This window comes from Mauremys reevesii, linkage group 8, assembly GCF_016161935.1.
Source record: "Mauremys reevesii isolate NIE-2019 linkage group 8, ASM1616193v1, whole genome shotgun sequence".
Classification (NCBI taxonomy): Eukaryota; Metazoa; Chordata; order Testudines; family Geoemydidae; genus Mauremys; species Mauremys reevesii.
This window is the reverse complement of record NC_052630.1, coordinates 41,016,356-41,042,323: the sequence shown is the minus strand read 5'-3', so window position 1 is coordinate 41,042,323 and position 25,968 is coordinate 41,016,356. Positions and strand designations below refer to the sequence as shown.

Genomic DNA, 25,968 nt, shown 5'->3' with positions numbered 1-25,968 from the left:
AAGCCTCCCAAACACTGAGCATGGAGCTAGAAGAGCCCATCCAGTCCCCAAGCATCACCCTCTGAAGGAAAGGATTATAAAACAGGGGAGCTCCCCTCCTCCAGGGAAACATGGTCCTGCACCCCTGCCAAGGCCCAGCTCTCTGGGCTAGGGAGACTTACAGGCTGCCCCCCTTTGCTCAGGCTGTCTCCTGGAGATGTGGAGTGTCCTGTTCCACCCTGCCCCCAGGGGTGCACAGGGAATGGCTCCAGGCAGCATGGAAAGAGTTAAGCCCCATAGGGGGTTCTGGTTCATTATTTCATCCTCTAGGAGCTGTGAGGCCACCCTGCAGCCCCTCTGGCCTTGCATTTGTGTAGTGGCCCTCAAACATTGCAGGAGCGACACAGAGCCTCGCTGAGCTAGAGGCAGGATCCCTGCAGACCAGATTATCCCAACTACTTCTTCTGGCCTTTGTGTCAAGGGGGGAGGTCCGTGCAGCCAGATTCAGTGCCAGCACCTGAGGAATATTAGCGAGGAGCTGCCTTTAATCCTTTCTCTTGTTCACATACAACTCTGCTCTGCTACCTAAATCAACAAGCCATAAAACACCCCCTGAAAAAATCTGCCTGGGTCTGTAAAGTCACTCACTGCTTCGCGATTGTTTCCTTCCTATGAATGGGTTTTGCTGTAAATTACAGCTCTGCGCGCATTCTCTTGGGCCGAGCGAGCCTCTGCAGAGAAGCCAGCTCTGATTGGTGTCTGGCTCCCCCAGCCCCTAATTGAAGCCAAATGTGCAAGATGTGGGATTGTGGGACGTTGGCCGGGGCCCAGGAATCCGCAGAATGCCCCGGCGCTCGGCGGCGTCTTGCATCAGCCGGCAGAAGTTCGCGCTCGGCCGGGAAAAGAAATCTGCGGCCCCACTCCGGCGGGTCTAGAGGTAAGTGCTGCGGGGTCGGGAGCCCAGTCGCCCAAGACTCCGCGCTGCATCAGCGCGGTGGGGCGAGAGCAGAGCCCGGGAGCGGCCGAGTGGGCCCCGAAGTTTTGGGACAAGTTGCGGGAGGTCGGGACGAGCTCGCTCCGGCGGAACGTTCTGCGGGAAACGGGGCGCTGCGGGCCGGGCCGGCTGGGGGAGGGATCCCCGCCCCGGCTCCAGCGCGTCTCCCGCCTGCCGCGTGTTAAAACGCCCCAGGGTCCCGCCGCGCTTCCACCCCGACTAGTGCGCGGACAGGGCAGGGCCGCCCGCGGGCCGGGCTGTGCCCCCCCGGCCTGGTGGAGGGGAGCCCAGGGTACCTGGAGCCCGGCGGGGCAGCGCCGAGCCCCTCCAGGGGTTCAGCGGGGTGGCCGAGGCTAGCGGTGAGCGGGCTGCGCGGCCCTGCCCGCGGGGTGCCGAGCCGCGGCCCCCGACGCTCAGCGCAGCGCCAGGTAACGGGGTCGCGGCAGCCCCGCTCCCCCAGACGGCGAATTGTAGTCAGAGCAAACTACAGCTCCCAGCATGCACCGGGCCAACCCGCCAGTGGCGCCCACGGCGCCTGTGGCACTGCGTTCCGGCGACTTGTGGTCCTCGGGCCGCTCTGTCCTGTGGAAGTGTAACACTGCTGGAGAAAAACTAGACATGTCGCTGGGCTGGGCTTTAGTAGCAGGAACTTCTGAGCCAGACATGCACAGTCATTCCACGGCTCTGCTCTACACTGGTATAGTCTCAACTGCAGTTCTGGGTGCCACATTTCAGGAAAGATGTGGACAAACTGGAGAGAGTCTAGAGAAGAGCAACAAAAATGATTAAAGGTCTAGAAAACATGACATATGAGGGATGATTGGAAAAACTGGGTGTGTTTAGTCTGGAGAAGAGAAGACTGAGAGGGGACATGATAACAATCTTCAAGTACGTAAAAGTTCGTTACAAGGCAGAGGGAGAAAAATTGTTCTCGTTAACCTCTGAGGATAGGACAAGAACCAGTGGGTTTAAATTGTAGCAAGGGTGGTTGAGGTTGGACATTAGGAAAAACTTCCTGTCAGAGTGGTTAAGCCCTGGAATAAGTTGCCTAGGGAGGTTGTGGAATCGTTGTCATGGGACATTTTTAAGAACAGGTTAAACTAGGGTGACCAGATAAGATGAAGAAAATATCAGGACACATGCGGGGTGGGGGGGTCCGCCAGCGGAGCAAAAAAAAAAAAAAAAAAAAAGCTGAGTGTTGCCGGCAGAGTGCAAAGGAAAAAAAAAGGTGAGTACTGCCGGCAGACTGAAATATCGGGACAAATTGCATCCCGACCAAAGATCGGTTGGGACGCGGGACAACCACCCAATTATCGGAACAGTCCCGAGTTTATCGGGCCATCTGGTCACCCTAGGTTAGACAAACACCTGTCAGGTATGGTTTAGATAATACTTAGTCTTGCCCTGAATGCAAGGGACTGGATTAGGTGACCTCTCGAGATCTCTTCCAGTCCTATACTTCTATGATGAATATCTTTGGGGCTCTATAGCCCCCAGCTCTGCCATAGTGCCAGGCCTCCATAGTGTCTAACAGGGCAGACTCCTGGTCTATGGAGGAGCCGTGCCAGTCCTCAGCATGGCCTCTGGAACATTAGTTAGCCTGTTACTGTGGCCTGGGCTACACTAGTGGGGAGGGCGGGGGGGTTGAACTAAGGTACGCAACTTCAGCTACACTATTCGTGTAGCTGAAGCCGAACTATCTTAGTTTGACTTACCTGGCCGTCCTCGTGGTGACGAGTCGACTGCCGCGGCTCCCCCGTCGACTCCGCTTGCTCCTTCTGCCGAGGTGGAATACGGGCATCGATTAGTGGATTGATTTATCGCGTCCAGATGAGACGCGATAAATCAATCCCCAATACATCGAACACTACCTGCCAATCCGGTGGGTAGTATAGACGTACTCTGTGAGCCCTTGTCACGCCATACAAAGCCAGTCAGGACTCTGGGGGAGCATGCCTCCTCTCTGAGCATATTGTCTCCAGAGCAAGAAGGTTACACAGCTTCAACTTTCCTGGGTCTGACCTCGGAGCATTCAGCATCCCCTTCCTCACCATGTGCTTCCCGCAGTGAGTCCACCTGGGCAGGGCTACTGGGGAAACCAGAGGGTCCTGCACCCTGACTCTGTAGTCAGACTTTGTGACAGATTTTTGTTACCAATCTGCCTGGAGCGTCAGTTGAGTAGGCTGATGCCACAGGATTGTTTGGGGGAGAAGATGACTAAATACATCAAGTGTCTACATTTTAAAGCTTTATTGATAAAATAATCAACAGCGGAGAGTGCTGGAAATGCTTTTACGTCACTCAAGGAAGAAAGCGTTAATGCCCCTCCTCTTCCAACTGAGCAATCAGCTGTGCCTTAGTGAGCTTTCCAATGTGTAGCCATCTTTCTCTGCACAGGCCCACAATGACCTTCTTAAGGAGATGGTTATAGGCCATCTCCATGCTATTCCGAAGTGGTCACGGACTCGCAGGCCTTTGCTCTCTCAGCTCTCCATGATCCCTGGGAGAAACCCCTTCAGTGCGACAGCCCTTTTCGGGGGTCCACCTCTCTCGTGGTTAAGCCGTAGGCTCCTCCTGGAACCATACCTCTCGGAGCCTCCAGCATGCCTGTCTCTCGCTAATCCTCCTTTGTTTTACGGCTCCTCAGTCACTTACTGCAGGATGCTCTGTCTATGGGGTCCAGTTTATCCCACCTCTGCTACCAGTTGTCACGGAGTCACCAGGGCGATGCTCTGGCTTTGTATGGAGTAGTTCCAGTCAGGACTCTGGGGGAGCATGCCTCCTTTCTCTGAGCATACTGTCTCCAGGGCAAGAAGCTTACACAGATTCGACCTTCCTGGGTCTGACCTCGAAGCATTCAGCATCCCCTTTCTCACCGTGTGATTCCCACAGCGAGTCTGCCCAGGTGGGACTCTGGGGAAGCCAGAGGGCCCTGCACCCCAACTCTGCAGCCAGATGTGACTCCCAGCCAGCTGGCAAAACAGCAAGACCCACATAGGCTCACATACAAGGGAAAATCCCCACTTCATCACGGCCCTGTCCTAAGCACTAGTGCAGGGGAGCTGTGTGCTCTGCTCAGGGTGGGTGGGTTGTAAGGAGAAGAGGGACCTGAGATAACAAACCTGCTTCCAACCAGCCCCTCCTCTGCTAGCTTCACTGCCTTGCCAGGGTTCACATGGGTCTGTGGAGCTGAGCCTCAGGCAGCTGGGCCCAGAGATTCAAAGGTATCTAGGTGCCTAGCTCTTGTCCATTTTAGTAGTCATCCAAATACCTGTGAGGGGCTGGGCCCTGCTCTCTTGTGAGTGCTGGGAGTGCTGCATGACAACTTCCTGCTCATTTACTAACCTAAGAGTTGGCTGGGATGATGCATGGGGAAAGGAACAGTGATGAGCTGCCAAAATCTTAACAACCGGTTCCCTATAAAAAGTTCTGATTTAAGGGGGGGGGGAAGCGGGGGAGGGGGCAGGGGAACCTCAGCCTCCCCAGCTGGGGATCCTGGGAGCAACAGGATGGTCCAGTCCACGGACCGGAGTTCTTTGCCTACCCCCTGGCCCTTTAACAACCGGTTCTCAACGGTGGTCTAATTTTAGCAACCGGTTCTTGGGAACTGGTGGGAACCCGCTCCAGCTCACCACTGGAAAGGAAGGGTCGGGCGTGCTCATGGACTGGATGTGTGTGCTTTCTTTAATGCCAACAAGCCCTGCTCTACATTCCCAGGGAGGCTAGGAGTGTAGGCACCGACTCCATGGGTGCTCAGGGGGTGGAGCATCCATGGGGAAAAATTAGTGGGTGCTCTGCATCCATTGGCAGCCAAGCTCCCCGTCCAACCTCCCTCCCCCAGCACGCTGCGTCCCTGCTCCTCCGCCTATCTCGCAGCGCTTCCTGGCGCTTAGGACTTTCCAGGAGGGAGTGGGGAGGAGGCAGAGAAGAGGCGGGGCAGGGACTTGGGGGAAGAGGGTGGAATGGGGGCGGGGACTTTGGGGAAGGGGTGGAATGGGGGCAGGGTGAGGGTGGGGGTGGGGTCGAGCACCCACTGGGAACAGTGGAACTTGGTGCTTAGGGCTGGGAGGCCTGCCCTTGGCCTGCAGGATGGGGGTGTTTCATTGGAGCTGTGCGTGTAGGTGGGTGAGAATTGGACCCTGTCAGGTCTGCAGATCTCTCCTGTTCAGGCCCTTTCCTTTCAGTGTGTGCTAACCAGTGCCTGTGCTAGGGCCTCTGCACAGGGCCCCAGAGGGACAAGGGGTGTGTGTGTGTGTGTTGGGGGGGAGATCCAGCCACCATAGCCCCCCATGTTTGCCACAAGCCAGCGGCAGTGGCTGAGATGTGCAGTGTTTCTCAGTCTGTGAAGTATCAGAGGGATAGCTGTGTTAGTCTGGATCTGTAAAAAAGCGACAGAGTCCTATGGCATTGTACAGACTGACTAACTTTCTGTTAGTCTATAAGGTGCCACAGGACTCTTTGTCGGTCTGCTTCACAGACTGACAACAACTTGCAGTGGCTGTGAGTGGCAAAACCTTGTTCATGATGTTCCCCCAACAAGCGAATAATATAAAACAGGGCTGGGATCTGTTATAGTCTGGGATGGGAGGTCACTGGCTGGGAGGCTGTGCAAAGAGTCCTCACCTGACCAGCTTATGGGGCACAATCAGCAAAGAGATCTGAGGAGAGATGGAGGGAGGTCCCTGCCCCAATGCCATTAGTTCAACTGTTCCCATCTCCAAACTCCCAGCCCTACTGCAATTAATTCAGCCTCCCATTGCCACTCCATTCCTTTCCCCATACAGCAAAGTCAGCAGCCTCATGCTGGCACCACTACAATATTTACCCCCAACCCCCTCCATGCAACCAAGCCACCTCCCACTCTAGTCAATGCAATTAATGCAGCCCTGGCCTGACCTCTCTGTTGGGCTCCATAGCTGCTGCCCGCAGGGGTGCTGGGCCCCTGCTCCCCACTCCCCCAGAGATCAGAAACAGGGAGCCTGCTGGTGGCTCCCACATGGGGAGGGTGGAGAGAGAAGGCTGGGCTGTGTCACTGGGGAGGGGGAGCCAGCAGCTCAGGGTCAGTTCATTTCCTGCACTGCCCCTCTTTTTCTGTGGATAATGTAGCAGCCCAACCACCTCCCCCCCAGAAGAACCTGGGGGCGCCTGCAGGTCCCTCCCTTTGATCCCCTCTTGGCTCCAGGGGAAGGGCTACTGGTAGGGGGGTCTCCTCCACCTTCTCCCCTCCCTGCTGGTCAGCAGTTGTTGCTCATTGCTCCTGTGAATGTGGCATAGCAGGAGGGCTGGAGACTGAGCTGCAGTGGGAATGCCTGTTTGAGAGGTCTGCCAGTTGTGGTGGGCAGCATGGTGTCGTGTGCTGCTGTGCACCCAGTGGTGCCACCTCATCTGAGGAAGTTTTCAGCTTGGGGTAGAGCTGGATGAGAGCATTCCTATGCACAAGTAGTGCCTCAGCCGGTAACAGGAGCCGAGCTAATTGTGGGCATTAAATGTAGCATCTCTCAGTTGTCTGGACTCTCATACATTCTAAGGCCTATGATACTTAGTTTGACTCCTGCCTATGTGGAGGATGTGACGGAGAGACTGCCGAGACTCATCAAGCCCTCGGATCGCTATCCCTTCCTGCTTCTCCACGTGGGCACCAATGATACTGCCAAGAATGACCTTGAGCGCATCACTGCAGACTACGTGGCTCTGGGAAGAAGGATAAAGGAGTTTGAGGCGCAAGTGGTGTTCTCGTCTATCCTCCCTGTGGCAGGAAAAGGCCAGGGTAGAGACCGTCGAATCGTGGAAATCAACGAATGGCTATGCAGATGGTGTCGGAGAGAAGGGTTTGGATTCTTTGACAATGGGATGGTCTTCCAAGAAGAAGGATTGCTAGGCAGAGACGGGCTCCACCTCACGAAGAGAGGGAAGAGCATCTTTGCAAGCAGGCTGGCTAACCTAGTGAGGAGGGCTTTAAACTAGGTTCACCGGGGGAAGGAGACCAAAGCCCCGAGGTAAGTGGGGATGTGGGATACCGGGAGGAAGCACAAGCAGGAGATTACAAGAGGGGAGGACTCCTGTCTCAGACCGAGAAAGCGGGACAATCAGCGGGTTATCTTAAGTGCCTATACACTAATGCAAGAAGCCTGGGGAACAAGCAGGGAGAACTAGAAGTCCTGGCACAGTCAGGGAATTATGATGTAATTGGAATAACAGAGACTTGGTGGGATAAGTCACATGATTGGAGTACTGTCATGGATGGATATAAACTGTTCAGGAAGGACAGGCAGGGCAGAAAAGGTGGGGGAGTTGCGTTGTACGTAAGAGAGCAGTATGACTGCTCAGAGCTCCAGTATGAAACTGCAGAAAAACCTGAGTGTCTCTGGATTAAATTTAGAAGTATGAACAACAAGGGTAATGTCGTGGTGGGAGTCTGCTACAGACCACCGGACCAGGGGGATGAGGTGGATGAGGCTTTCTTCCAGCAACTAACAGAAGTTGCTAGATCACAGGCCCTGGTTCTCATGGGTGACTTTAATCACCCTGATATCTGCTGGGAGAGCAATACAGCAGTGCACAGACAATGTAGGAAGTTTCTGGAAAGTGTAGGGGACAATTTCCTGGTGCAAGTGCTGGAGGAACCAACTAGGGGAAAAGCTCTTCTTGACCTGTTGCTCACAAACAGGGAAGAAATAGTAGAGGAAGCAATAGTGGATGGGAACCTGGGAGGCAGTGACCATGAGATGGTCGAGTTCAGGATCCTGACACAAGGAAAAAGGGAAAGCAGTAGAACAGAGACCCTGGACTTCAGAAAAGCAGACTTCGACTCCCTCAGGGAACTGATGGGCAAGGTCCCCTGGGAGAATAACATGACGGGGAAAGGAGTCGAGGAAAGCTGGCTGTATTTCAAAGAAACCTTATTGAGGTTGCAGGAACAAACCATCCCGATGTGTAGGAAGAAAAGTAAATATGGCAGGCGACCAGCTTGGCTTAACAGTGAAATCCTTGCTCGTCTTAAACACAAAAGAACAGCTTACAAGAAGTGGAAGATTGGACAAATAACCAGGGAGGAGTATAAAAGTATTGTTCAGGCATGCAGGTGTGAAATCAGGAAGGCCAAATCACACTTGGAGTTGCAGCTAGCCGGAGATGTTAGGAGTAACAAGAAGGGTTTCTTTAGGTATGTTAGCAACAGGAAGAAAGTCAAGGAAAGTGTGGGCCCCTTGCTGAATGAGGGAGGGAACCTAGTGACAGAGGATGTGGAGAAAGCTAGTGTACTCAATGCTTTTTTTGCCTCTGTCTTCACAGACAAGGTCAGCTCCCAGACAGCTGCACTCTGCAGCATGGTATGGGGAGGAGGTGACCAGCTCTCTGTAGAGAAAGAAGTAGTTCGGGGCTATTTAGGAAAGCTGGACGAGCACAAGTCCATGGGGCCGGATGCGCTGCATCCGAGGGTGCTAAAGGAGTTGGCCGATGAGATTGCAGAGCCATTGGCCATTATCTTTGAAAAATCATGGCGATCGGGGGAGGTCCCGGATGACTGGAAAAAAGCTAATGTAGTGCCCATCTTTAAAAAAGGGAAGAAGGAAGATCCAGGGAACTACAGGCCAGTCAGTCTCACCTCAGTCCCTGGAAAAATCATGGAACACCTCAAGGAATCAATTCTGAACCACTTAAAGGAGGGGAAAGTGATCAGGAACAGTCAGCATGGATTCACCAAGGGCAAGTCATGCCTGACTAACCTAATTGCCTTCTATGACGAGATAACCGGCTCTGTGGATGAGGGGAAAGCAGTGGATGTACTATTTCTGGATTTTAGCAAAGCTTTTGATACAGTCTCCCACAGTATTCTTGCCAGCAAGTTAAAGAAGTGTGGGCTGGATGAATGGACGGTAAGGTGGATAGAAAACTGGCTAGATGGTCGGGCTCAACGGGTAGTGATCAATGGTTCCATGTCTAGTTGGCAGCCGGTATCAAGTGGAGTGCCCCAAGGGTCGGTGCTGGGGCCGGTTTTATTCAATATCTTCATTAACGATCTGGAGGATGGTGTGGACTGCACCCTTAGCAAGTTTGCAGATGACACTAAACTGGGAGGAGTGGTTGATACGCTGGAGGGTAGGGATAGGATACAGAGGGACCTAGACAAATTAGAGGATTGGGCCAAAAGAAATATGATGAGGTTCAACAAGGACAAGTGCAGAGTCCTGCACTTAGGACGGAAAAATCCCATGCAGTGCTACGGACTAGGGACCGAATGGCTGGGCAGCAGTTCTGCAGAAAAGGACCTAGGGGTTACGGTGGACGAAAAGCTGAATATGAGTCAACAGTGTGCCCTTGTTGCCAAGAAGGCTAATGGCATTTTGGGTTGTATAAGTAGGGGCATTTCCAGCAGATCGAGGGATGTGATCATTCCCCTCTACTCAGCACTGGTGAGGCCTCATTTGGAGTACTGTGTCCAGTGTTGGGCCCCACACTACAAGAAGGATGTGGATAAATTGGAGAGAGTCCAGCGGAGGGCAACAAAAATGATTAGGGGGCTGGAGCACATGACTTATGAGGAGAGGCTGAGGGAACTGGGATTGTTTAGTCTGCAGAAGAGAAGAATGAGGGGGGATTTGATAGCTGCTTTCAACTACCCGAAAGGGGGTTCCAAAGAGGATGGATCTAGACTGTTCTCAGTGGTAGAAGATGACAGAACAAGGAGTAATGGTCTCAAGTTGCAGAGGGGGAGGTTTAGGTTGGATATTAGGAAAAACTTTTTCACTAGTAGGGTGGTGAAGAACTGGAATGGGTTACCTAGGGAGATAGTGGAATCTCCTTCCTTAGAGGTTTTTAAGGTCAGGCTTGACAAAGCCCTGGCTGGGATGATTTAGTTGGGTTTTGTCCTGCTTTGAGCAGGGGGTTGGACTAGATGACCTCCTGAGGTCCCTTCCAACCCTGAGATTCTATGATTCTATGATAGCACATGGCATTTGCCCCCTGATTCCTGCACTGTTGGTGGAGCTAAAATAGAACTTTTGGAAAGAGACCCCCTGTCTTGATCTCCAAATGGTGGAGAATTCACCACAGCCCCATGTAAATTGTGCTGAGGGTTAATCAATTTGCCTTAAAAAATGCACCTTATTTCCCCTTTGAACTATGACTGCAGTTATCCATCTGCTGGATCTGTTTCTGCCTGTGTCTGCTAGATTAAAGAGAGCCTCGGTCACAATTCAGGGCTGGCTGCACCTCTGCCCTTTCCTGGCCTCTCTGAATGCAACCCCGGAGGCCTAGTGTTTTTACCTATTCTGGGGTGGAATCATGCAATTCTCAGCTCTTAGACCTGGCCTTGGACTACAGGACCCTGTATATCAACTGTGCATATCCAGCAGGTCCTACTGAGATTGGCATCTGCAGTTCTTCCCTGCAGGAGCCTTTTACCAGTACTGAATACAGTAACTAGACAGCTATCTCAATCCAACCTGTTTGTTTTAGCAGTAGGAACAAAGCATATAGAGAGAAAGGATTTTAAAACAATGCATGGCTTTCTCCTGTAAAACCCTTCCATCCTGGGATAGTGACCATGGTACTTCAGATACCCTGAGTGGATCTCATTTACTCAGATCAATTCTCCAGAAACTAATCCCTTCTTGAGAGAGTCCCCTTTAAAGGCTCTCTAGCCCTCTTGATTTTCTGGTTCACTTTCTGGTCCTGGCATTGTCTGTCTCAAATGTTTGCTTGAGCCATTTATGGGTATTTCTTTTCTTTTTGTTTTTCTGTACAGCTTCCCCTAAATCAATTAAACCAGTATATTCATACAGCAAACACCCCAGTAATCACATCAACATACAGTATTTGTAAACAGTTACAGAGCAACTCCAATTCCATCACACAGTGTACTATCAGAAATCTCTTTCCCATGTAGGTACTTAGTCTGACCTCCTGTATAACATAGTTAAGAGACCTGCCCCACAATAATTCCTAGAGGAGATCCTTTAGAAAACATCCAGTCTTGATTTAAAAATGGTCAGTGGAGGAGAAATCACCATAGTCCTCGGTAAATTGTTCCAGTGGTTAATTACTCTCACCATTAAAAATTTACACCTTTTTTCCAGTCTGAATTTGTCTAGCTTCATCTTCCAGCCTTTGGCTTGTGTTCTACCTTTGTCTGCTAGACATCCTTGATGAAGTGTGGACCCGAACTGGGCACTGTATCAGTATGGTCTCATCAGTGCTATATGCAGAAGTAATATCAGATCCCTACTCCTGCTCTATATCCCCTTGTTTCTACCTCCAAGAATGGTATTTACACTCTTAGCCACAGCATCGCACTAGGAGCTCAAGTTCAGTTTGTTATCCACCATGACATTTAGGTGCCTTCCAGAGTCATTGCTTTCTGGGATACAGCTCCCCCATCCTAAGTAAGTAAGTATGACCTATATTCTTTGTTCCTAGATGGATAGCCTTACACTTGGCTGTATTAAAATGCATGAGTTTTTACATTACACTCATCTTACTAAGTGATCCAAATAACTTTATATCAGTAACCTGTCCTGGTCGCCATTCACCAACCCACCAGTCTTTGTGTCAGCTTCAAACTTTATCAGCAATGAGTTATCTTCTTCTAGATCACTGATTTAAAAACCAGTCTCTTCAGGGTATAATTGGTTGAGATCTGTCAGCCAGTTTTAACCCATTTAATATGCAACATACTGATCTTGTAGAGTGCTAATTTTCTAATCAGAATGTTGTGCATTACTAAGCCAAACACGTCCAAATATATTACATCAATACAGTTAATTTGACCCAACAGCCTTGCAATCTCATCAAAGAACAATATCAAGTTCCTCTAACAAGTCCCATTTTCCATGAAACCATGTTAATTAGTATCACTTGTATTTCTATCCTGTAACTCTTTAGTGATAGTCCTGGAGCAGCCATTCCATGATTTTGCCCAGGCTCAGTGCCAGGCTAAACAGCCTACAATTACTTGGGTTGTCCTGTTTACTCATTTTAAATATTGGCACAACATTAACTTTCTTCCAGTCCTCTCTAACTTCCTAATAGTCCAAGATGTATTAAAAATTAACACCAGTGCACAGGAGAGCTCCTCAACAAACTTTAAAATGCTTGGGTGGAAGACTGGATGTCTTTCTAAAAGATCTCCTGTAGCTCAGACAGAATTTATGGGCTTCATGCAGGAATCTCTGGATGAAATTTCCTGGTCTGGGTTCTGCAGGTCAGACTAGATATCACAATAGTCGTCTGGCCTTAAAATCTATGGCTTCATGAAGTTATCCAGACCTGCTGATTTTATCTTTAGTAGATACGGTTTACCTCCTTTCCTAAGGGTCGCTGGGAAAGATGTTATTTCATCCTGATTATCTGACATTGGAACCAAGCTGTGCGGTATAACAAATACAAAGAGAAATATTTATTGAACATTGTTGCATTTATTAATGTCTTTTCTGCCTCTTGACAGTGTTATCACCTACACCATACTGGGCCTCTACTACCATTATTAAGATTCCTTTTTATCCTAATGTATTTAACAAATTACTTAATACCCAGTAGACTTTGTGACAATGATATTTCATTAATTCCTTTATCTTCTCATATCAGTTATCTTCAGTTGTTATGGAATAGTGATTTCTTATTTTTATTGCTGTTTTACTGTCCTATCCTAGCCAAACTGGTTTTCAAATCAAAGTAGCTTGCTGCTGTTTTGTTGTCTGAGTGATTCAAAATCATGGAACAGGTCCTCAAGGAATCAATCCTGAACCACTTAAAGGAGGGGAAAGTGATCAGGAACAGTCAGCATGGATTCACCAAGGGCAAGTCATGCCTGACTAACCTAATTGCCTTCTATGATGAGATAACCCCCTCTGTGGATGAGGGGAAAGCAGTGGATGTTCTATTTCTGGACTTGAGCAAAGCTTTTGATACAGTCTCCCACAGTATTCTTGCCAGCAAGTTAAAGAAGTATGGGCTGGATGAATGGACGGTAAGGTGGATAGAAAACTGGCTAGATGGTCGGGCTCAACAGGTAGCAATCAATGGTTCCATGTCTAGTTGGCAGCCGGTATCAAGTGGAGTGCCCCAAGGGTCGGTGCTGGGGCCAGTTTTATTCAATATCTTCATTAATGATCTGGAGGATGGTGTGGACTGCACCCTTAGCAAGTTTGCAGATGACACTAAACTGGGAGGAGTGGTTGATACGCTGGAGGGTAGGGATAGGATACAGAGGGACCTAGACAAATTAGAGGATGGGGCCAAAAGAAATATGATGAGGTTCAACAAGGACAAGTGCAGAGTCCTGCACTTAGGACGGAAGAATCCCATGCACTGCTACAGACTAGGGACCGAATGGCTGGGCAGCAGTTCTGCAGAAAAGGACCTAGGGGTTACGGTGGACGAAAAGCTGAATGTGAGTCAACAGTGTGCCCTTGTTGCCAAGAAGGCTAATGGCATTTTGGGTTGTATAAGTAGGGGCATTTCCAGCAGATCGAGGGAAGTGATCATTTCCCTCTACTCAGTACTGGTGAGGCCTCATTTGGAGTACTGTGTCCAGTTTTGGGCCCCACACTAGAAGAAGGATGTGGACAATTTGGAGAGAGTCCAGCAGAGGGCAACAAAAATGATTAGGGGGCTGGAGCACATGACTTATGAGGAGAGGCTGAGGGAACTGGGATTGTTTAGTCTGCAGAAGAGAAGAATGAGGGGGGATTTGATAGCTGCTTTCAACTACCTGAAAGGGGGTTCCAAAGAGGATGGTTCTAGACTGTTCTCAGTGGTAGAAGATGACAGAACAAGGAGTAATGGTCTCAAGTTGCAGAGGGGGAGGTTTAGGTTGGACATTAGGAAAAACTTTTTCACTAGTAGGGTGGTGAAGAACTGGAATGGGTTACCTAGGGAGGTAGTGGAATCTCCTTCCTTAGAGGTTTTTAAGGTCAGGCTTGACAAAGCCCTGGCTGGGATGATTTAGTTGGGTTTGGTCCTGCTTTGAGCAGGGGGTTGGACTAGATGACCTCCTGAGGTCCCTTCCAACCCTGAGATTCTATGATTCTATGATTGCAGACTTTGGGGCATTTAGTAAAATGGTCTTAACTCCCAATCTGGGATCACACATTGATGTTTACATTTTTTGCTCACAATCATTTTTACTCATAGTCCAATTTCCCAAAGTTAAAAATAATTATTTAAACTTCCAAGTACCTATATTACTGGTTGTGATTTATATTCTGTTTGCACATAATGCATGTAATTAGGTCATAGTAATTTGCTCATAGGCATCCATTCATTTTTCATTCATTCATTGCTATTATTATTTGTTTGTATCTAGACGTCCCAGTCACGGATCAGGATCCATTGTGCTAGGCACTGTACAAACACAGAACAAAGACTTGGTCTCTGCCCCAAAAGCTACAATCTAAGTCAAGTTTTGTCATCAATCCATCTTCATCTATCAAATGAAGTCTAATAAAAATTGCAACATTTTTGTGTTAGAAAATCATCATGTATAAACTGTAGAAGCTCCAAAGATGATATACTACTGGCAGCATGAAACTCCAGCATGCGTCCCACAGATGCAAGTCCCCTCTCCCCAACATAAGTTTCTTCCTACCCATTGTAGATAGAGGCTTAAGGAGCTGCTTGTCCTACTCTCCAGTCTGGTTTGCTGGTCTGTGATAAAACCCCATTCCTTCCTCATCTTGTGCTTCATCATTTAGACCATCAGTCCATTAGCATCTCAGACCCTGTGTTTCTGAGTTATCACTAACTCTAAAGCAGGCAATGGTATCTGTGATGTAGAATGTCCCTCTCCCCCCCATTTGTTCTTCCTAAGTAGAGTCCCAGTTAATTTTAACATCCCAGTCATAGATTCCAAGGCCAGAAGAGATGCTTCTGAGGATGTAGTCTGACCTCCTGTATAGCACAGGCCAGAGACCTGCCCCCAAAATAATTCCTAGAGCAGAACTTGTAGAAAAACATCCAGTCTTGACTTTACAAGGGTCAGTGATGGAGAAACCACCATGAACCTTGGTAAATTGTTCCAATGGTTAATTACTGTCACCAGTAAAAATTTAAACCTTATTTCCAGTCTGAATTTGTCTAGCTTCAACTTTCAGAAGTTGGATCATGTTGTACCTTGCTAGATGAAAGAGCCCATTATTAAATATTTGTTCCCATATGGATACCTATAGGCTGTGATGAAGTTTTTTAGCTTAACAAAGAAAAGGTTAAGGGGTGACTTGAAGACTCAATCTATCACTGTAATGCATGTTTTCCAATACTTGTAGCTCTTCTTTGAACCCTCCTTTTCAACATCCTTCTTGAACTGTGGACACCAGAACTGGACATGGGATTCCAGCTGCAGTCATAGTAGTGCCAAATATGGAGGTAAAATAACCTCTCTGCTCCTACTCAAGATTGCCCTGTTTCTGCATCCAAGGATCGCATTAGCCCTTTTGGCCATAGCATGCACTAGAACAGGCCTGCACAACATGCGGCCCCCGGGCTGCATGTGGCCTGCGTGGGCTCACTGTGTGGCCTGCAGGCAAGCGGCAGGGTGGGGCTGCTGGGTTTGCCCCCCTGCCGGGGGGGGGGGGCACCTCACAGCCACCCTAACAGCCTGAACTGCACATGTCTCCGTCTCCCGCTCCCTCTGCCTGGCATACAGCGGGTGCGTCAATTCCAGGGCCCGCTGAGGCAGGAAGCACTGGGCACGAGACAGAGCCAGTAAGTGCCGAGCGAGGGGAGGGATGCCCAGCCTGGGCTCCAGCTGCAGCTCGGGGAGGGGGGGGACACTGGGCCAAGACCCCCTCCAACCCTCCCCTTCGGTTGGGGGTGGGGCGACTACTGCGCTGGTTGGTCCCAGGGCGGCGGCCTCTGTAGTGATTGGTGGGGGGGGGGGTTGAACTGTCTGTGGGCAGCCAGGAAATCCCTGGGGGAGATCGTGTGTGTTGCACCTGCCCTACCCCAACTGCTGCCCTCTTCCCAGCCCCTATCACACTGTCTTTTCTCCCCCCCCCCCCCCAAGCTCCCTGTGGCCCTTCTGTTTGTGTGTTGGACAGTCACATCCAATCTGTTCACTCTGCCACCCTTTCCCCTCCCCTTAGTTCATAGCCCCAGAAAATCCCTTCAAACTGTCCCCCTTTTTCCCTCCCTTATTTCATGGGGGGATGACGAGCCGAGTGTGCAGGCAGTGGCGGCGAGGCTTTATAGTGAGGGGTTTGTTTCTGGGGGGCTGGACAGCACTGGCGTGGGGGATGTGTTGGGGGGGGCTGGGCAGTGCTTGGGGGAGGGTGTTTCGGCAGGGCCGGGGGGTTTCGGCCCTCAGCTGTTTTCTTTGGAGTAATATGGCCCTCACCGCTTGATGAGTTGTGCAGGCCTTCACTAGAGGCTCATGTTCAGCTGATTATCCATCTGATCCCCCTGTCATGTGACTTCTCCCAACCACTCTCTGTAATGCCAAGTCAGTCAGATTTCTTCTGCCTGAGCATTTCCAGTTCCTCCTGTTTATTACCAGGCTCCTGCCAGTGGTGTGGACATCTGAAGAATGTATTTAGAAGATTAGGGTTGGAAGAGACCTCAGGAGGTCATCTAGTCCAGCCCCGTGCTCATCTAAATCATCACAGACAGGGCTTTGTCAAGCTGGGCCTTAAAAACCCCTAAGGATGGTGTCAAGACTGATTCCCCACTCTGGCACTTCGAGTGCAGAAGTAGGGGCCCGCAAGGATTTTAAAAATTAATACTGGCCACTCCAGGCTGGTATTAAACTCCCAAGGTCACAGGTTCTCTCTGACCTTGGATGGGTAGATGCTGCCACCACCCAAATGCAAACCCTTTGAAACCCAGGAAGGCGCACTTGGGAATTCCTTCCTGTGGGGTACCCTCAAGTTCTTTCACCCTCTCTCCGGGGAAGAGCTGAGAAAGAAAACAAAGGAAATTAGCAGTTGCCCCCAGCTAATTGAACACATGCACACACCTCTTAGAACACCAAAAATCCAATCCTGTTCTTAAAAAAAGGGTACATTTTATTAAAAGCAAAGAGAAGATATTTCTAACTTAGGCTTTTGCTAGATTTAAAAAACTCACTTACAAAAATTAAGCATCAAGATAGCTCTCTTGAGGTTCAGCTTAAAGGTTACAAGCAAAACAAAAGCATCTGGGGTTAGCACAGAGGAGTCCACAAGCCTTACGAAATAAAACCTAATCAGAAGCGGTGTGCCGAGTCTTCATTTATTCACTCTAATTTAAGGTTTCACATGCCAGTAATGCATTTTAACGTTTTTAGAAGATCTCACTATATAAGTCTATATTATATAACTAAACTATTGTATGTAAAGTAAACAAGACTTTTAAAATGTTTAGGAAGCTTCATTTAAATGTAAGCAGAGTCAGGATGAGCTCTACCCTGACATCTGGTGGTATATTATGGGGAGTGCAGAAAGAAGTTTCATGTATTCGCATTGGTATTTCAGTTATTTGCATTGGCACTCCCACTCCCATTAGCATAGTACACAGCAGCCTGGGATGGCTATTTTCAACGCTGTGGGATCCCCAATTTCTTTGTTATTGGGGCAGGAGGAATGAAATGTTGTCACCCTGATTGGGTAAATAGGGAACTACAAAATTGTCTTGTGATGGGGGGTTTCATTGTCAGCTGGATAGCGCTTGCTAGATGGGGCACATGGGTTCCAAAACCCATTGAAAAGAGAGAGGCTGGGGACAGATGTCTGTACTTGGTGGTGCAGTCTCCTTGTGTGAGCCAGAAGCACCAGTTCCACCTATGCTTCTCTCCACTGTGGAATGTCAGAGTTAATTTTTTGATTCCCTTAAGAATCGAGATACCAGTTACTGAGCTGAACTCATGGTCACTGGGTTCCCCTACTATGAGCTGGAATCACTAAGAGCTGAAATCACTGAAGAGCTGGACTTGCTGAGCTGAGAGCACTGAGTACTGTGCTAATGAGTGGGGGAGCCTGAAGCTATACTGTGGAGCAGAGCAGCTGGCAGAGCGGAGTGGAGCAGTTTGTACAGCCACTGGGTGAGTGGAGCCAAGCAGCTCGCGAGGACGGCTGGAGTGGCTCACAGGACAGCTGGTGGACCAGAGCAGCTGGCAGAGCAGAGCAGCCCACAGAGCAAGCGGAGCTGAGCTGTTTGCGGAGATGACTAGTGGAAGCAGAACCCCATGAAGAGGCAGGGCAGTTGGCCCCAAAACCACGTAAGGTGCCCCTTTCTACCCAGGCTGGGGAGGGGGACCTCTGCAGAGAGACTCTTGAGCTCTGGGGCTGCACTGACCCGGGACAGAGACTTTTGGATTGTGGGACTTTTGGGACTGTGGGTGATTTGGGGGTTGCTGGACTCAAGGGCCCTGAGAGAAGGACATGGCCCAATTTGCTGGAGTGGGTCTTTGCTCACGGTTTGACCTATGAACTCTAGCTGAGGTATTTTCCCAATTTAATGCTTGTTGTTTGTCATGTAATTAAACCTTTTCTGCTACACCAAGACTGTGCTTGCGAGAGGGGAAGTATTGCCTCTTTGAGGCGCCCAGGGGTGAGTGTAAGATTTTCCCAGGTCACTGGGTGGGGGCTCGAGCAGGTTTTGCATTATGTTGTGGGGAAGGGACCCCTATGTATTGAACCCGGCCCTTGCTGCTATCGTTTCGGCCTGGCAGAAGGGTTACATAAAATTAAATTTAAAATGCAGATCTTATCAGTTTAGTGCAGTGGTTCTTAGCCTGGGGTGCACGCACCCCCTGGGTGTGCGAGATGCCCTTTATGGGGGTGCCAGACATGTGAGGTTTTTTTTTTAGAAGCTGGGGGTGGCTGCAGAGTGCTGGGTCCCAGCCAGGAGCAGAGCCCTGGGCTGGCTGCCAGTACCCCAGGCCGACAGCGGGCTGCGGAGCTGGGGGCCGAGACCCTGGCTGGCAAGGAGCAGGCGGCTGGAACGCCAGACCATCAGCGGGCTGAGTGGGGCCGGCGGACAGAACCCCAGACTGGTGGCGGACTGAGGCTCCGCCCACCGGTTTGGGGCTCCGTCCACCGTCTCCTGCCAGCCGGAGTCCAGGCCACTGCCGTCCTAGGGTTCCATTCACCCAGGCAGGCAGTGGGCTGAGCGGGGCCAGCGGACGGAACCCTGGCTAGCAGCAGCATGCCAGTAAAAATCAGCTCGCGTACCACAGGTTGCCAAACCCTGTTCTAGACATTTCTGATCTACTTACATATCTGGGTTTCAGATAAGTAGGTTCAAGGTATGCTTTTTCATACCTGGTTTTAAAGCTGCTTACAGCATTGCTGCTCTGTGTCTCTGCTCTCCGGAGAACAAAAACAGACAAAGGAAGTTGTTTGTTTTTTCTACAATTTTAAAAAGTTCTAGCCCTCCCATTGGCTCTTGTGGTCAGGTGCCCACTCCTTTCCTTTTACCTGTGGGCTTTTTTTAACCCTTTACGGGTAAAGCAAACCCAGAACAGCCATCAAGAGGGACTTTGTAGCTAGCTGGCTGGCTGTCCATAAGGGAGCTATGCCCCCCATGCTTTTATTTATCACAGATGGAGATTCCACCCCCTCCTGACGTAACCCATTCCAGTGCTTCACCACCCTTCTAGTGAAAGTGTTTCCTAATACCCAACCTAGACCTCCTGCACTGCAACTTGATATTTTTGCTGCTTGTTCTGTCGCCTGACACCACTGAGAACAGCCTGGCTCCATCCTCTTTGAAACCCTCCTTCAGGTAGTTGAAGGCTGCTATCAAATCCCCCCTCACTCTTCTCTTCTGCAGACTAAATAAGCCCAGTTTCCTCAGTCTCTCCTCATAAATCATGTGCCCCAGCCCCCTAATCATTTTCATTTCCCTGCACTGGACTCTCTAATTTGTCCACATCCTTTCTGTAGTGGGGGGCCCAAAACTGGACGCAATACTCCAGATGTGGCCTCACCCATGCCGAATAGAGGGGAATAATCACTGCCCTCAATCTGCTGGCAATGCTCCTACTAAGGCAGCCCAATATGTCATTATCCTTCTTGGCAAGAAGGGCACACTGCTGACTCATATCCAGCTTCTCATCCACTGTAATCCCCAGGTCCTTTTCTGCAGAATTGCTGCTTAGCAAGTTGGTCCCCAGCCTGTAGCGGTGCATGGGATTCTTCCGTCTTAAGTGCAGGACTCTGCACTTGTCCTTGTTGAACCTCAGTGGTTTTTTTTTTTGGTGCTCAATCCTCCAATTTGTCTAGATCACTCTGAACTCTATCCTCCAGCATATCTACCTCTTCCCCAGCTTAGTGATATCCGCAAACTTGCTGAGGGTGCAGCCCATCCCACCATCCAGATCATTAATGAAGATGAACAAAACCAGCCCCAGGACCGACCCAGGGGGCACTCCGCCTGATGCTGGCTGCCAACTAGATATTGAGCTGTTGGTCACTGCCTGTTGAGCCTCACGATCTAGCCACCTTTCTATCCACTTTATAGTCCATTCATCCAATCCATAATTCTTTAACTTGCTGGCAAGAATACTGTGGGAGACAGTATCAAAAGCTTTGCTAAAGTCAAGATCTATCACATCCACCACTTTCCCCATATCCACAGAGCCAGTTATCTCGTCACAGAAGGCAATCGGGTTGGTCAGGCATGATTTGCCCTTGGTGAATCCATGCTGACTGTTCCTGATTACCTTCCTCTCCTCCAAGGGCTTCAAAATGGATTCCTTGAGGACCTACTGTGTGATTTTTCTGGGGACAGAGGTGAGGCTGACTGGTCTGTAGTTCCCCGGATTCTCCTTCTTCCCCTTTTTTAAAGATGGGCACTATATTTGCCTTTCCAATCGCATGCTGATTTATGGCTGTAGCACTGAGAGTCTGAGTTAGAAGGCTGAACTTTTTTACTATGAGTGCTCCGTTAACACTCTCCCTTCTATAGCTAGTGTAACGCTAGCTAGTGTAGTCTAGGTTGTCTGTCACCTTCATGGCTAGACAGACAGCCTTGCTGGTGGACTTCGATTCTGCCCACCCTATGGTTAAATGTGTAGGGGACACACTGAGGGGCTGAGCAGATTAGCTCACTTACATCGTCAGGACTCATGCATCTGTTATAAACCAGAAAGGTAAATATATAGGGACTGTAACAAGGTCAGACTCACCCGCATGGCGCCTCCTGCTGGTGACTCTGGGAATTAGCTCAGTTCAGTGTTCGGAGCGTCCTCTGCAGGCCGGTGATCCGCCTGTCTTCAGGCCCCCGTGTCCCTTCCTGGACCCGGTGCCCTTTTATTGGGAGTGCTGCCCCCTGGCAGTAACCCCTTTCTCTCTGGGTCTCCCCTCCTTGGGGAACCCCCACCCTCTATCCCCACCTTGCCTCAGTATTGGCTACTGCCAGTCATTGTCTAGCCCCACACTCTGGGGCAGACTGCAGTATCAGCCTACTCATCACAGGCAAAGGGGTTTGGACCTGCTGCTCTGGGCTGCCCTCTGCAACCCCCAGTACCAGTTGCTAGCCCTCTGCTAGGCCGCAGCCTGGGGCTTTCTAGGCTGGAGCTCCCCAGCCCTGCTTCACTCAGCTATCCCGTCTCAAGCTCCCTGCAGCTAGACCCTTCTCTCTCTCTCTGAAGACAGAGAGAGACTGTCTGGGCTTCTGGCCTCCAGCCTTTTATAGGGGCCAGCTGTGGCCTGATTGGGGTGTGGCCCAGCTGCAGCCACTTCCCTAATCAGCCCAGCTTTTAGAGCCACAGCTCTCAAGCCCTGCCAGGCCACTTTTAAACCCCTCAGGGCAGGAGCAGGGTCCACCCTGCTACACCCCCCCCCACCGGGGGGGAGCAGGCGGGGTGGTGTTGTCCTATCGGCCCAGCTTTCTTCTCAACTGGGCCCTCAGGACATCCCTCTCCTGCTGCAGGCTCTCCAGTGTTTGGAGCAGCTTGCTTGCTTCTCTCATTGTCTGGGTTTCCACTGTAGACCTCCCTAGTCCTACGTGGGTCACCATTTCTGTTTGTGTTCCCACATCGGCCCTCCTGGCCACTATGTGGGTTCCTTTTTTTAGGTGGGGCCTCTCTGCCCCAGCCCCTTTCTCCTTAGGGGCCTCGGTCTGGACTACCCCTTCCTGGTGGCTAGTCCCAGACTGAGCCTTGGTTTCAGGCACTCCTCCTTTCTGTCTCAGGGGGCAATGCCTCTTTATGTGGCCCTTGGTGTGGCAGTGGAAGCACCCTCGGCGCCTTCCCCCTGCCACAGCCCCAGTCCTGGTTGTGCGGGCCCTAGCCCTTCCTTCAGGGCTGGCCTGGGCCTTGAGAGCTCTGTAGGGGCACTCTCTCCTTAGGTGTCCCTGCTGCCCACAAGCCCAACAAGTTGAGGGCCCCCCTGTTACTTTCACAGGGGGAGCCTTGTCTGGGTGGGGCCTCTCTGCCCCAACCCAGTAGGGGCACACCCTTCTCAAGTGTCCCCGTCGCCTGCAGGCGAAACAGTCTTTTGGCACTGGCCTCCAGCCCAAAGTGCCTGGCCCCCATTGAGGTCCGTGTGCCCGCCCCCGCAGCAGCTGAAGCAGCCGTGCTTGCTGCTCGGCGAGCTGGGCCACACAGGCTCTCCAATAATAGTCCATGTTCATTTTCTCCACCGTCTCAAAGTCCAGGCAATAGTCCCATAGTCCTTGCCCCTCGTATCAGGGGCGGACCGCTATGCTCGCATTCTCCACCACATGTAGCAAGGTCAGACTCACCCCCGCGGCGCCTCCTGCTGGTGACTCTGGGAATTAGCTCAGTCCAGTGTTCGGAGCGCCCTCTGCAGGCTGGTGATCCGCCTGTCTTCAGGCCTCCCGTGTCCCTCCCTGGACCCGGTGCCCTTTTATTGGGGGTGCTGCCCCCTGGCAGTAACCCCTTTCTCTCTGGGTCTCCCCTCCTTGGGGAACCCCCACCCTCTATCCCCACCTTGCCTCAGTATTGGCTACTGCCAGTCATTGTCTAGCCCCACACTCTGGGGCAGACTGCAGTATCAGCCTACTCATCACAGGCAAAGGGGTTTGGACCTGCTGCTCTGGGCTGCCCTCTGCAACCCCCAGTACCAGTTGCTAGCCCTCTGCTAGGCTGCAGCCTGGGGCTTTCTAGGCTGGCACTCCCCAGCCTTTCCCTGCTTCACTCAGCTATCCCATCTCAAGCTCCCTGCAGCTAGACCCTTCTCTCTCTGAAGACAGAGAGAGACTGTCTGGGCTTCTGGCCTCCAGCCTTTTATAGGGGCCAGCTGTGGCCTGATTGGGGTGAGGCCCAGCTGCAGCCACTTCCCCAATCAGCCCAGCTTTTAGAGCCACAGCTCTCAAGCCCTGCCAGGCCGCTTTTAAACCCCTCAGGGCAGGAGCAGGGTCCACCCTGCTACAGGGACATTTTAAAAACCAACTCAAATAAACTTTAAGGAGAGGAAGGGAGATTTGCAGGCAGGCTGTTGCTGTTTTTTGCAGGGGGGATTTACACACTAGAGTACTGGCCCTAAACTGTACAGTCTATGATAGTATGACTGTGGGCAGAGGGGTTGTCTAGTTCTGCAGTGTTGGTTACAAAGGAGGGATGTGGGTGGTGACTAGGGTCTACGCAGCACCTAGACACCCATGCCAGTCAAATCAGGCTTATGGGTCTTGGGTTGCAGGCTGTTTCATTGCTGTGTAGGTGTTCGGACTTGGGCTGGGGCCCAGGCTCTGGGACTCTCCCACTTCGCAGGGTCCCAAGCCTGGAAGTCTACACAGCAGTGAAGCGGCCCCGAAGCCCGAGTCAGCTGAAACAGGCCAGCCATGGGCTTTTCTTTGCTGTGTAGATAGACCCTAGGTGGTTTAGATCAGTGGTTTTCAACATCTCATGGACCGTAAGGCACAAAAAGGTGAACCATCATCCTGCTACACTCCATGTCCCACGGCAGGAATGTGGGGCTGGGCCATGGGATGATTTCTCAGCCTTTTTGTGAGCTGAGGAGTAAAAATGGTGGTGGTGAGTTGATGCTGGTGGGGGTTGGTGCTGTGGGGGGTGGGGGAAAGAGGGATCCTTTCCTCTTCCTCCTCTTGCCCCATGCCACATTCAGCTCTGGGGCCGGAGCAGTCGCCCCAGCCCCTCGAAGTAGTTTGCCCTGCCTCAGCGCTGGAAGGGGAGGGCTGATGGAGCTGCTCTCTGACTGGTTCATGGGATGGGAGGGGGCAAAGACAGCCCAGTAGCAGGAAAGGAGTTGCCCTGTCTGTGCCCTCCTCTGGCTGCTTGTGCTAAGGGGAGGGTGCTTGCTTTGTTGTGCCCCCCAATCCAAGAGCCCCTTGCCTAAGTGACTGATCTCAGGCTAGGCAGACTCACCCGTGGGCCTGTCCAAGCTGGGGTTTAACTGCCTGGTGCCGGAGCAGGTGGGGCTGGGACCTCAGTGTAGTGGCTCATGAAGCAGGCATCAGCCTAGCAACAACAGTATGAATCCTCAGCCTGGGTAGAGACTCGAGTGCCTGGATGCAGGCATGAGGGGGATGGCCGCAGCCCTGTTGCACGGGCACAAGGCAAGTTGAGCTGCCTGAGCTGGGGATCCAGCACCTCCCACCTACCCACAGTCTCCTTTGTAAAGTGCTGTTGGCTCTACTGCTGTCTCTCCTCACCCTTGGCCACTTTGTTCTAAGGCAGAGGGGGCTGGGCATTGACAAACTAAAGCCTGAAAACATGCAGCCTGGGGGAGGGGCAGGGGAGAGAGAGAGCCAAGGCAAGAGAGGTGGGTCTAGTGCCAAGGCCTGATTTGGGACTTTCTCGTGAGCTGGCATGTCGCCCTTACAGCTTGATTTTTCCAGGAGATTCTTTCCTGATGCAATGCACAGCTCGTTTAGAGATGCTCCCTGTCTCACTCCCAGTGTTGCCAGCGTTTGACATGAGCGCTTAGAATGTGTGACCAGTCACTCAGCGGTTTGTCGCATCATGCCCTAACTGGCCGATTGGAATGGTTTTTTTTTAAATAGCAGCTGTTTTAAAAGAGATTTTTTTTCCATAACTAAATAAGGCATTAGAAAGCAAGAAAAAAGTGGAAAAACAAATTCCACCATGTGTAACTATGAGACCTTTCATGCGTTCATGGGTCATCAGTCATGTTTGAGCCCTGCATCTTCACATCTCCAGCACAGACGTCTACCACCTGCACTAAAGGAAAAACTGTTATCAGGGATCCTAGAAATCCGTTTGCTACAGAAAAACATGGAATTCACGTTTTTACAGAGAATCTTCAGGTTTACATTTTGTGAAAAAATAAAAACATATATTGACTAAATTTTACTGAAAGTACCAGTGTCACTTATTCAGTGCATGCAACCTCCCCTTCTTGAGATTGATTTTTGAATGTGCTTTACATTTAAACTGGGTTCCACTATATCAGATCTAATTGGGACTGGGGCCAGATTGGATAATCATATATTCAGGAGAATTGGCAAAGAGATTTCTATCTCTTATTTTAAGCTTGCAGGGGGCGGGGGGGCGCTCATCAGCTATGGGCAGCAGGGGCTGACCATCCAAGCCCTGCTACTCTCAGCCCCAGGTGGCTGGTGGTTCAGTTAATACAGAAAGCCGGCTAATGGAGGCTTGGATAAACAGGATTCTACTGTATATCAATAAAACATTATGTTCAACTGATACCTATACATATTGTGGCTAGGGAAACTAAAGTTCAGCGTTCCATTTTTATTTGCACTGTGGAAATTTGCAATCCCAGATTGCTACTAATCAGTAGGAAATCATTTTGGAATTGGAAAATCCACTGCAGGGGCCACTGTCATGCAAGTTTCAGAGTCATTAATTATCTCTTGCTGTGCAGGACTGTGATTCTCAGCGATGTGCAGGACATAGTGGATGGATTTGCAGCAGTGGGATTCCTGAACTGTAGTGGAGCAATGGATGACACACACATCCCTATTTTGGCACCAGACCACCTTGCCACAGAGTATCTTAACAGAAAGGGATACTTTTCTGTGGTTATGCAAGTGCTGGTGTGTCATTGGGAACGCTTCGCCAACATCAATGCCCGTTGATCAGGGAAGGTGCATGATACTCACATCTTTAAGAA

General features: G+C 50.7%; 1 protein-coding gene across 1 annotated transcript in view; it reads left to right on the top strand.

The window, feature by feature from the left end:
- The first annotated feature begins 807 nt into the window (after positions 1-807).
- DDR2 (discoidin domain receptor tyrosine kinase 2) overlaps positions 808-25,968 on the top strand; it is a 160,737-nt gene continuing 135,576 nt past the window's right edge. The window contains exon 1 of the mRNA XM_039486285.1: positions 808-916. The gene's annotated coding sequence lies outside the window, so the exon portion shown is untranslated. The remainder of the gene's footprint in view (positions 917-25,968) is intronic.